Below are 11,644 nucleotides of genomic sequence, written 5' to 3'. Positions count from 1 at the left end.
CTAATTGAAGCACTTATAACAGCCCCAAAGTCCAAAACAAGTAAACAAAAAAACAAAAACAAAGGCAATATGCTAAATGTTCAACAATAAGAGCTTAGTTAAATAAGTTGCAACAAATTTGTATACTGGAATCCCCCCCACCCAATGCATAAAATATTTAATTGCATGGGAAAATGTTCACCAAATGGGATACAAAACTACAGTTGCAACAAAATCCCAATTTGTTTGATAGTTACAAGTGATGATCTATGTATAGTGTGATTACAGGAGCTTCTCCCCTTCTTTATGCATATTTATATTTTCAAAAAATTCTATAATGAATTCTGTAATAAACAGGAGAAGGTAGTTTTTCTCAAAAGAGATGACCTTCTCTTGGACAGATTTGGTGTGTGAAAGTTTCATCCACACCCCCCATGAAGCAACCCCTGAGGTCCTGGCAAGACCTTTAGTCCAGAGAGTGATTGTAAAACAATTATGTTTCCCCACAGGCTTATTGCAACTAATTTCCTCTCTTTTTTTTTTTTCCTGCCGTGCCACGTGGCATGCAGGATCTTAATTCCCCGATCAGGGATCAAAACCCATGACCCCTGCAGTGGAAGTGTGGAGTCTTAACTACTGGACCGCCAGGGAAGTCCCGGAACTCATTTTCTGTATCCTGGAAATAAATTTTCTATCTTTTCAGCTTGGTCTCTTCTATTTTACCTCACAAAAGAAGTTAACATTCATTCCTCATGCCCGCACTGGACTTCCACAAGGTTCCTGATCTTAAAGGATGCAGGGATTTTTATGCCCATTTTTCAGGAAGATATGCAGTGACCAGCCCAAAGTCACACAGTTAGCAGAGTCACAATTAACACTGAGAATGGCAAGCTGGTACCCTAGAGAGCACAAGATTCATGGGCGTGAGGGTGGGGAGCAAGCATATTTTCTCTGGTGGAAGCCTCTATGCGCCCCAAATTCACCTCAGTCCAAGAAGACCAGAGTTTATCAAGGTTTCATGTGCCCGAGGCACCAGACAAGAGGGAATAAGAACAGCCTTTCCGTTCTACCATCACTCCCGGCAGTGATCCTGACCAGGCATGGAGCCCCCGGGAGACAAAGCAGCTAAGATTACACAGAAATACAAAAAACGTCAGGTTTATTCATTCAATTTTTTTTTTTGGGTTCACGGGCCTCTCACTGTTGTGGCCTCTCCCATTGCGGAGCACAGGCTCCGCATGCGCAGGCTCAGCGGCCATGGCTCACGGGCCCAGCCGCTCCGCGGCATGTGGGATCTTCCCAGACCGGGGCACGAACCCGTGTCCCCTGCATCGGCAGGCGGACTCTCAACCACTGCGCCACCAGGAAAGCCCTTCATTCAAGTTTTTTAAATGTCCTAGTTTGGGGCCATACTAAGGATCATAAAGGGAATATTGATAGCCCAGGGAAAGGAGAGAGTACTCCATTCATTTATTCACTCAACTATTAAATTTAAAAAATATATATTTTATTTACTTATTTATGTAGTTACTTGGCTGCGCCAGGTCTTAGTTGCAGCACGCGGGATCTTCGTTGTGGTGTGCGGGATCTTTAGTTGCGGCATGCATGTGGGATCTAGTTCCCTGACCAGGGATCCAACCTGGGCCCCCTGCATTGGGAGCACAGAGTCTTATCCACTGGACCAGCAGGGAAGTCCCCCAACTATTAAATTTTAATAATAACTGCTATCATCTACTTGTTATTGGGTACTGTGTGCCAGCACTGTGCTCAGCACTTTATATGCATTGTTTCATTTAATTCTCACAACAAAATATAAATGAGGTAACTACTTTATTATCTGCATTTTTTAATTAAAAAAATTTAAAAGAGTTCTTTATTATTATTTATTTATTTTACTTATTTTTGGCTGTGTTGGGTCTTAGCTGTGGCATGCAGGACATTTTCGTTGCGGCGTGCGGGCTTGTCTCTAATTGTGGCGTGTGGGTTTTCTCTTCTCTAGTTGAGATGCGTGAGCTCAGTAGTTGTGGCATGCGGCCTTAGTTGCCCCGCAGCATGTGAGATCTTAGTACCCTGACCAGGGATCAAACCTGCATTCCCTGCATTGTAAGGCGGATTCTTTACCACTGGACCATGAGGGAAGTCCCTACATTTTTTAAATAGAGGAAACAAAGGCACAGAAAGTTAGGTCTGTCTGACTGGCTGGTACCCAGTACTGCCAGGTGACAAGACAGTTTCTGCAGATGTGGGACTCATGGTGCAGTTGCTTTCCAGCCAGAGGGATCATGGAGGTTTCTGTGAGAGGGACCTTGAAGGTTACAGAGGATTTGGCTTTGGGGTGGGGGAGCATTTCAGGCTGAGAGGAAGTTTGGAGCAAGAGTCGGGTGTGTTATGGGGTTTATTCAATGGGCTTTGGGGAATCAGGAAGTTTCTTAGGTAGGATCGTCATGACTAGATTCACATTTTATAAAGATCACTTGCAGGACAGACTGCAGAGGAAAGAAATGAACGCAAGACAAGCTAAGAAATCTTTCTGTTAGTGTTTTGTGGTAGACAAAATAATGCCCCCCAAGGCTTCCCTGGTGGCGCAGTGGTTGAGAGTCCTCCTGCCGATGCAGGGGACACGGGTTCGTGCTCCGGTCCGGGAAGATCCCACATGCTGCGGAGCGGCTGGGCCCGTGAGCCATGTCCGCTGAGTCTGGGCGTCCGCAGCCTATGCTCCACAACGGGAGAGGCTGCGGCAGTGAGAGGCCCGTGAACCACACACACAAAAAAATAATAATAATGCTCCCCAAAGACGTTCACATCCTAATCCTGGAATTTATGATCATTTTACCATACTCAGCAAAACGGACTTTGCAGATGTGATTAAGTTAAGGATTTTGAGATGGAAAGATTATCCTGGATTATCTGGATGGGCCCAATATAATCACAAAGGTCCTCATAAGGATAAAAGGGAGGCAAGAGAGCCAGAGAAGATGTGATGACACAAGCAGAGGTCAGAGTGGTGTGATTGCTGGCTGGGGACCACAAGTCAAGGAATGATGGCAGCCTCTGAAGCTGGAAAGGCAGGAAACAGTCTCCCCTAGAGCCTCCAGAAGGAGCACAGTTTCTGCTGACACCTTGATTTTAGCCCCATAAGACCCATTTTGGACTTCTGACCTCCATAATCGGAAAATAATACATTTGTGTTGTTCTAAGCCACCAAATTTGTTAACAGCAGCAATAGGAATGAATGCATGTTCCTGGGGTGCAAGCAACAGAAACAGACTCTGGCTACATTAAGCAAGAAAGAAGTTAATTGGGAGGATACAGCTGTACAACTCCCAGCCCCAGGAATGAGAGGAGCCAGAGCTGCTTTGGGTAATCTACAATAGATTTCAGGAACAAGGGCACAATACTGAGGGGAATGTTTATTTCTTCCTCCAGCTTTTTTCCATGTGGAGGGACCCCTTTTAGAGTAATACTCTTGCTTCCTGCTGCACCCCCTCATCCATCTATCCTCCCCAGAGGAGGAGGAGGAAGAGTGACTTATCTGATTGGTAAGTTTAGGGAGAAGGAATGGAGCTCAACTCAGCTCTTCCTCCTTCTTTCTCTTTCAGATCCACCTCCCACAAGAACCATGTTTTTTGCTCTCTTCCTCAATGTTCTAAGCTTCCCAGGGTCTGGCCTTCACAGGAAAGACCACAATTTTCCAGCACTGCCTAAGACTGGGTGGAGAAGATTAATTTGGGGGTTCAGTATTAGTAAACCCGCTTGTCAATCGGACTGAAAGGGACATCCCCAACAACTTTGTCAGTAATAAAGCTGATATTCTGATCTCCCTCTGCCCTACTTCTGTAGCTATCTCTCTTTTGGTTCTAAACTTGGGTGAGGCTACCCCCAAACAAACAATTTCTCATGGATGCTATGACTGGAATGACTCAGCTCAACTGTTTTCTGCATCTGTGCCATTCCATTCAACAGTGAAAGTCCTGGCTTGGCTTGGGTCTCATGTTCGCCCCTTGGCAAAGGTGGAGAGTACCTTGACTGACGGTCCCCTCAAGACTTCAAGAAGGGAGAAGTAATTCCCCCAAAGCAGATGATGACAGTTTCCAAAATAAAGAAGGAAGAACTGTTGGACATGACAGCTGTCAAGACACAGGTAGCTATTGCAAAGGTCCAGGAGAGAGGTAATGAGGAACTGGACTATTCTATGGGGGTAGAATTAATGCGACTTGACACCAGACCAGATGGGGATGAGAATGTCCCAGTCTTGGGCCAGGTGAATAGGGGGATGCTGGTGCCATTAATATTCATCTCATTCATTCTTCAGTTGGTTGATTCAATATACACTTAGTGAGCATATATTATGTGCCCAGTATTGTGCTTCGTGCTAGGGATCCAGTGGTGGACGAGAAGGGTAGGATATCTACCCTCATAGAACTTGCAGTCAAGTGGGGAAAAAAGACAAGATGGTGAATTTCAGTACAGTGACGGAGGCTATGCTGGGGAAAGAACGGGCTGCAGCAGGAGCACAATGGAGTGGCACCTAGCCCGGATTTGAGGGGACGTGACATCTAAGAGAGATGAAATCTCAAGAATGAGGAGGATCTGCCTAGAGAGGAGGGAGGAGACAAAGGGAACAGTGTGTGCAAAAGTCTGGAGGCAAGAGAGACTATGGCAATTTGAGGGAACTGTGGTACTCAGCAGAAGAACGCCTCTCTTACGCCATGGAAATTCTATGCCGCAAAGGGCTTGGGGAGAAAAGAGCCACGGCTCACCTACAGAAACTGAAAGTGTGGAACCTTGCTTGCCTCCCTGGCAACTGGGGAATGAGCACATGACCAGGCCTGAGCAGTGGGATGTTCCTGCCCAGGACTTTGGCCTTTGAGAGAGAGAGAGGAAGTGGCAGAGCCTGTTCTTGGTGGGAGGGGAGAGTCCCACAGCAGCTGGTGGTCAATGGCTAGTAGTGGCCGTCCAACCAGGCTTTTCCTGTGCCATGTCTTTGCCTGTGTTCTTAGCCTAACTGCTTTTGGTTCCTATCCACGTTTAGAATTCATAAACACCCCATGTTATTCAATCAATTCCTTCACTGTTTGGGTTAGGCACCAAAACCCTGATTGGTACAGAGCTGAGAGAGGGTCAACCTGACTGAAGCTACAACTTGAGAGGGTAAGAGAAGAAAGAAGAGGGTGGGGAGGAAGGGACTCACAGGAATTTTCCTAGGGGCTTCTATGGAAGGTTTTCTTCTCCAGTAAAAAGAGAGATGCCCAGGAGGAACATATCCCTTCCTGCTTGCTTTTGGATGTGGAGGGAGGATGCAATGCTTAGTTTAACAGCCATCCTGGGACCATGAGGGAGGAACCAAGAGACTCAGAGAAGCTGACCCAGAGTCTGACATTACTAGCTGCTCAATTAAACAATCTAGTAGCACCACCTTCCTCTAAGTTTCTTGTGATGGGAGATAAATCCCTCGTGTTCAAACCACATTCATTTGGGTACTCTGGTACCTGCTGCTGAAGGCACCATATGGGACTTGGGCAAGTTACCTAACCTCTCTGGGCCTCAGTTTCTCTTTGCAGAGTGAGGATGATCATACCTGCCGCATAGGATCGTGGTGAGTATTGAATTAGCTGATGGATATAAAGTATTTAGCGCAGTGCCTTAACTATTACTACCTGCATCAAAACCATGGAGCAGATGCATTTGTCTCGGGAGAGGAGAAGGGGAATGAAGCCTAAATAAGGGGACCCAGAACTTAAGGGGAAAGAGGTAGCCAGCAAAAGAATCGGGGAATGATTAGAGAGTTAAGAGGAAAACTTGAAATTTCATTCTACCCACCATAAGTTTTTTCATCTGGAAAACTCCTACTTTTCCTTTAAAGCCCAGTTTACTTATTCCCTTCTCTGTGAAGTCTTCCTGGTCACCTGACCCACAGCCTCACACTCTGAGTTAGTTGTCCTGATGCTCTGGCTCCCAGAGCACACCCTCCTTTTCTTGCACTTGTCATGATTTATTGTAATTTTCTGCTTTTATTGTGATTCCTGCCTCAGACTGCAAATAAACTCCCTGAGAGCAGGGGTGCCCTGACTGGAAATTTTGCTCCTAGTGTGGGGCCTCGTGGCCAGGGGTAATAATACAAGCTAACATTTAATGATTGATTACCCTGTGCCAGGCACTGTGCTAAGTGCTTTGCAAATATTTAATAATTTAATCCTCATGACAACTTTATAAGGTAGGTGCTAATATTAGTCCCATTCTTCAGATGAAGAAATGGAAGGACTAAGAGGTTAAGTAATTTACCCAAGTCATGGCTAGTCTATGGCAGAGCTGAGCTGGACGACAAACTCAGGTGGCCTGGCTCCCTAGCCTGTACTGTTAACCGTGTGCCACATTGTCTCCCATATGCCATGGGCACTGATAAATGTTTGTTGATTGAAATGATAAGAAGGAGTGTTACCAAAGCCAAAGAAAGAGTTTCAGGGAGTGCATTAGTCAGCTTCAGCTCAGTCATGCTGCAGTGACAAGTAACCCCAAAATATTAACTTACAGAAAAGGGTACATGTCAGTTGCAGGTCAGCTGTGGTTTTGTTATACGTCGGGGATGGTGGCTGAGCAGTCCCTATCGAGAACAATGCTGTTCTCAGGGGAGGGACAAAAGGTATACAGCTGTGTTAGAGATGGCTTGTACTAGTGACAGCTGATAGCGTGAATATCTTCCCAAGTCCATGCTCAGTGATGTCACATCAGTAGCTTGAAATCAGTCATAGTGGGAGCATTTATACTATAGAAATTGGCAAATATTTTTTCCCCTTAGAGAGCCTGTTGTTAAACATTTACCAGCCCAGCACTAAAAAAGGACAATGATGTTGGGTCTTAAAGCTTCTGCCCAGAAATGGCACAGGTCACATGCACTCACATTCTACTTGCCAAAGCAAGTCTCATGGCCATACTGCAGGCAATGAGGACAGGAATATACTTCTCCCACTGGGAGGACCCCAGTAGAAGGAGCAGTGACTATTCATGAACAATAATATAATCTGCCTCGTGAAGGAGTCAGAATGAGGACTGAGAAAAGCTCCTTGGAACTGGCCTCAGAGAGTTTGTCCATTGCCTTTAACAAGGGAGCAGTTTCAGTTAGAGTTTGGGGTGGAGGGTAGATTGAGGTGGGGGAGGTGTGAGTCGAGATTCCACATCCTTGAGGCTGGGCAGGGAAAGGACAGAGGCAGTGGGGAGCTGATAACCTGAGGAGTAGCCAAGTGGAAGGCAAGGTGTCTTCTAGAAAGAGGCAGGCTCTTTATCAGCCTGTCATTTTTAGTATCAACCAATCTCTTTCTGCAACTATGGTTTTTCTACCTTTATGCTTCATGCCGGGGATGACACTAGGTAAGGCAAAGAATGAAAGAAAGAGTCTCATTTGAGGATGCTAAAAGTTGAGGTCCTGGCCTAAGGAAAAAGAAAAACAGAAGAGACAGAATTCGTTCCCCACTGCCAGAACCAAGCATTTTCATAAATATGGGGGACCCTGGGGGTAGGTGGTGTGGGGAGTGGCAATGATAGGATTCCCAGACAGGTGTGGGAAATCCTAGAGCAGATGAGGATCTATCACTTTTCTGGGGGCAGGATTGTGGGGTGAGAGGAGGGCAAAGAAAGCATAGGATCTCAGAGTCCCACCCCTGCCCCCAATTCAGGGCAAGACCAGGGACCTGAGACACCCTCATGGGCCCCCTCCTGACCCAGTATGCTGCAGGGCATCAGAATGTGTAGTTGCCCATTGTGGGTTGGGGAGCGGTGGGCATGGGTGACCAGTGGACTAGAAGAGGCCTTGAGGGGGTTACAAGGAGCTCGCAGTAGGGACCTCTGTGGACTGATGACTGGAAAGCAAATGGGGACAAGGACAGCCCTGCATGCCCTCTTAGGAGGAGCCTAGTGTGGTGGTGAGCTGCCGCCACTGCTATTTTAACAGGCTCACAGTCCCTTATCTAAAACCAGATGTGATTCAGAACTTGGAGTTCTTTGGGACTTTAGACAAAGGTGACACGGGGCACAGAAGTGCGTGATGTAACACTGTTAGTGTGGTCTGGGGCAGCCCCACGTAATGAAATACATTAATATTTCTTCAGTAAAATGTATGGGATGCCTAAAGATTACAGAGTCTCATATCCTTCAAACCAGACTGTCTTTCAGGTCAGATTTTGCTGTCAAGTTACTTTTGGTGCCAAATTTTCAAAGTCTTTCCTAGAGCAGTCCTGGAAGTCGGCCTGACTCCTTCCTTTCCCTCCTCCCCCTCCCCCAGATCCAAGTGGTCGGCAAGTTGCATCTGTCCTATCTCCTTAACACCTCTCGCGTCTGTCTCCTTCCTTTCATCTCTCCTTCTACCTCCTGGCTCAGGCCACCTTCCCCTCTCACCAGGATTATTGCAGCTACCCCCCTGGCTGACCTCCTACAACCTCCAGTTTCTCTCCCATATTGCCCTCAGAGGAGCTGCTGTAGAATGCAAACTTTTGGCCTGGCTGGGGTGTTCCATCAGGAGAGTGAAATGATTAATGAAAAATACCAGCAGAGGGCTTCCCTGGTGGCGCAGTGGTTGAGAGTCCGCCTGCCAATGCAGGGGATACGGGTTCGTGCCCCGGTCTGGGAAAATCCCACATGCCGCAGAGCGGCTGGGCCCGTGAGCCGTGGCAGCTGAGCCGGCGCGTCCGGAGCCTGTGCTCCGCAACGGGAGAGGCCACAACGGTGAGAGGCCCACGTAGCAAAAAAAAAAACACAAAAAAAAACAAAACCCAGCAGAACTAAAGAATGTCAACTTTTCTTTAATGGCCCTGGGTACGGAAACATCTGTTTTTTGTTTTAAGTCTTTACTGAATTTGTTACAATATTGCCTCCGTTTTTTGTTTTTGGTTTTTTGGCGGAGGGGCATGTGGGATTCCAGCTGCCCGACCAGGGATTGAACCCGAACCCCCTGCATTGGAAGGTGAAGTCTTAACCACTGGACTGCCAGGGAAGTCCCTCGAAATATCTGTTTGGAGTCCACTAAGCAGGAGACGACGTGCATGTTCCCAGATAGAGGTACGGGTAGCTCAGGACTCCCAAAGTCCCACATTAAGTTGTAAGCTGCAGTTGCTGCACAGAAAGAGGGTTCTTCTAGGTGTGAGAAGCTCCCATCTCCCATTCTCAGGAGTCTGGTTCCCTCCTGGCTCCTCCTGACTGCTCAGGCAGGAGCTGGTTATGTGCCTACCTGGTATAAGCAACTGGTACAAAACACACATCTCCCACCTGCCAGACTGCACCCCTTCTTCTGTGCCCTTCTGGGGCTCCATAACCTCTCCTGACCTGGCACCACTTCCCAATCTCTGCAGCATGCTTGCTGTCCCTTTGCCACCCAAACCACAATGCTGAGATGTGGTTGTCTAAAGAACTGGCTAAGCCCAAGAGACCTAAACAAGCAAAGCCTTTCAGCTCACAGTGTTTTGAGGTCACTGTGGCCAAATGCTAATTTCCATAAACGCTGCAAGCCTCCCAAGAAAAGGCTTATGTTGTTAACAGCAACAAATACATGCTTTGGGGGGAATGCTGCACATTGGACACTGCCTGTGAGGAAACCCTTGTGGAATTAGCCAGAAGTTCTATTGGAAAATGATGACACAGAGCAGAGGGCACTGGGTGAGAAGTACTCCTAGAACAACAATTATTGAGCACCTATTATTTCTGGCGGTCAGAACTCTGTGGTCCCTGTGTCAGGGACCTCAGGTGATGGTGGACACAGACAAGAGAGTGAGCACAGGGACCTCAGGTGATGGTGGACACAGACAAGAGAGTGAGCAAGAGAGTGATAGTACAGTGTGATAAATGAGGTGGGTTGGCTAATTTAGTCATTCATTCATCTGATGCGTACTTATTGTGCTCTCCTGATATGCTAAGGACTGGGCATTTAGTGTAGACCAGGCAGGGATTCTCACTGCCCTGCTGAAGTTTATAGTCTACCAGACATGAGAGATATACACAATGTACTAAGGAAGCATTTAGTAGAGGTGAATAAACTAATCTGGGATGGGGATGGGGGTTCTGGGATAACTTTACAAAGGACATGACTCCGGAACTGAGTCCTGAAGGATGAGCAGGAAGGAGGCAGCAAAGAAGAAGCAGGAAGGGTGTTCCAGGCAGAGGGAACTGTTTAAGCAAAGGCCTCGAAGCATGAATCAGCTTAGTGCATTTGGTAAGTGCAAGTAGTTTGGTATGACTAACACACAGAGTTTAAACTAAAGAGGGGCAAGAGATAAGGTGAGAAGCTAGTCTGACAGGCACTATTTAATCTCAAAGGGTCCTGAGTTCTGGGTTCACTTGCTTGGACTTAGCCTGAAGATAGTAGGAGATACTGGAAGAGTTTTGAGTTGGAGTGTTTATTAGTTAGGAAACAGGCTCAGCTACTATAACAAAGGCTCCAAAATAACATTGGCTTAAACAAGGTAGAAGCTTGCTTGTCACTTATGTAAAAACCCGGGTAGGTAAGCCAGAGTGGGCATGGTGGCTTCACAATCCTCATGGACCCTGGCTCCTTCCCGCCCACTGCCCGGGCATCCTTTAATATACAGCTTCCTTCTAGTGGTCCAAGAGGGCGGCTCCAGCTCCTACCATCACATCTGCATTTCAGCCAGCAGGGAAGAGTAAAGGGGCTGTGGAAGACACACTCCTTCCCTTGAAAGGCATAACCTAGAACTTTCACACATCACTGTCATTCACATTGCTCCATCCAGAATGTAGTCACGTGGCCACCACTGGCAGCCAGGGTGCTGGGAAACATAGTTTTTATTCTGGACAGACATGTACTTATCTAAAATGTAGAGGCTTTGTTACTAAAGGAAGGATGGATGCTGGGGAAAAACTAGCTGTCTTCAACAGGGAGTGTTAATCCTATTTGCCATTTGGAAAGGTGTCTCATGGGTGGAGAATGGACTAGATGGTAAGAGGTCAGAGCCAAGTGTATAATCCAAATGGTAGCTACTGAGGCTTGAACCAAGGCAGACATCTGGGGTGTGGGAGGTGGACAAAAAAGGCCTAGGGGATATTTGGAAGTTGAATGGACAGGATCTGGTGACCAGTTGACTATACTTTTAATTTACTGTACTTAAGATAGTACTGTGCCTAGCACAGTGCCTGGCACACAGTAAGTGCTTATGAGTGAATGAATATATGAGGTGAAAGGGGAGTGAATGAGTGAGTGAATGAATGAGGTGAAATAGGAGGAGTCAAGAACAACAGTAATAATAATGGCTTCAGGAACTAGTTTGAGGAATATCAATACTTAAAGGTAAATATCAAACAGTTTAAAAAATAACATACCAGTTGTAATCTGTCACTCCCCCTTTCCTGATGGGCACTCCGCCCCCCCCCACCGTGATGTCTCCAGCTGGTTCCAAAACTTTCAGTCATTTTTAGTTTTTAGTGCAGTTTCTCTCTCTCTCTCTTTTTTCCCTCTTTTTTTTGGCCGCCCCTCATGGCATGCGGGATCCCAGTCCTCCAACCAGGGATCGAACCCGCGCCCCCTGCAGTGGAAGCGTGCAGTCCTAACCACTGGAGCGCCAGGGAATTTCCTAGTTTTTAGTGCAGTCTCTTGTTTGGGGGCATTAACTTGGTTTTTCCTTTTTCAAGGTCAATCTCTGTTGGATTCAAAGTCGCAGCAGGCAGG

This window comes from Tursiops truncatus, chromosome 1 (assembly GCF_011762595.2).
Source record: "Tursiops truncatus isolate mTurTru1 chromosome 1, mTurTru1.mat.Y, whole genome shotgun sequence".
NCBI lineage: Eukaryota > Metazoa > Chordata > Mammalia > Artiodactyla > Delphinidae > Tursiops > Tursiops truncatus.
Note: the sequence above shows the minus strand (reverse complement) of the source record.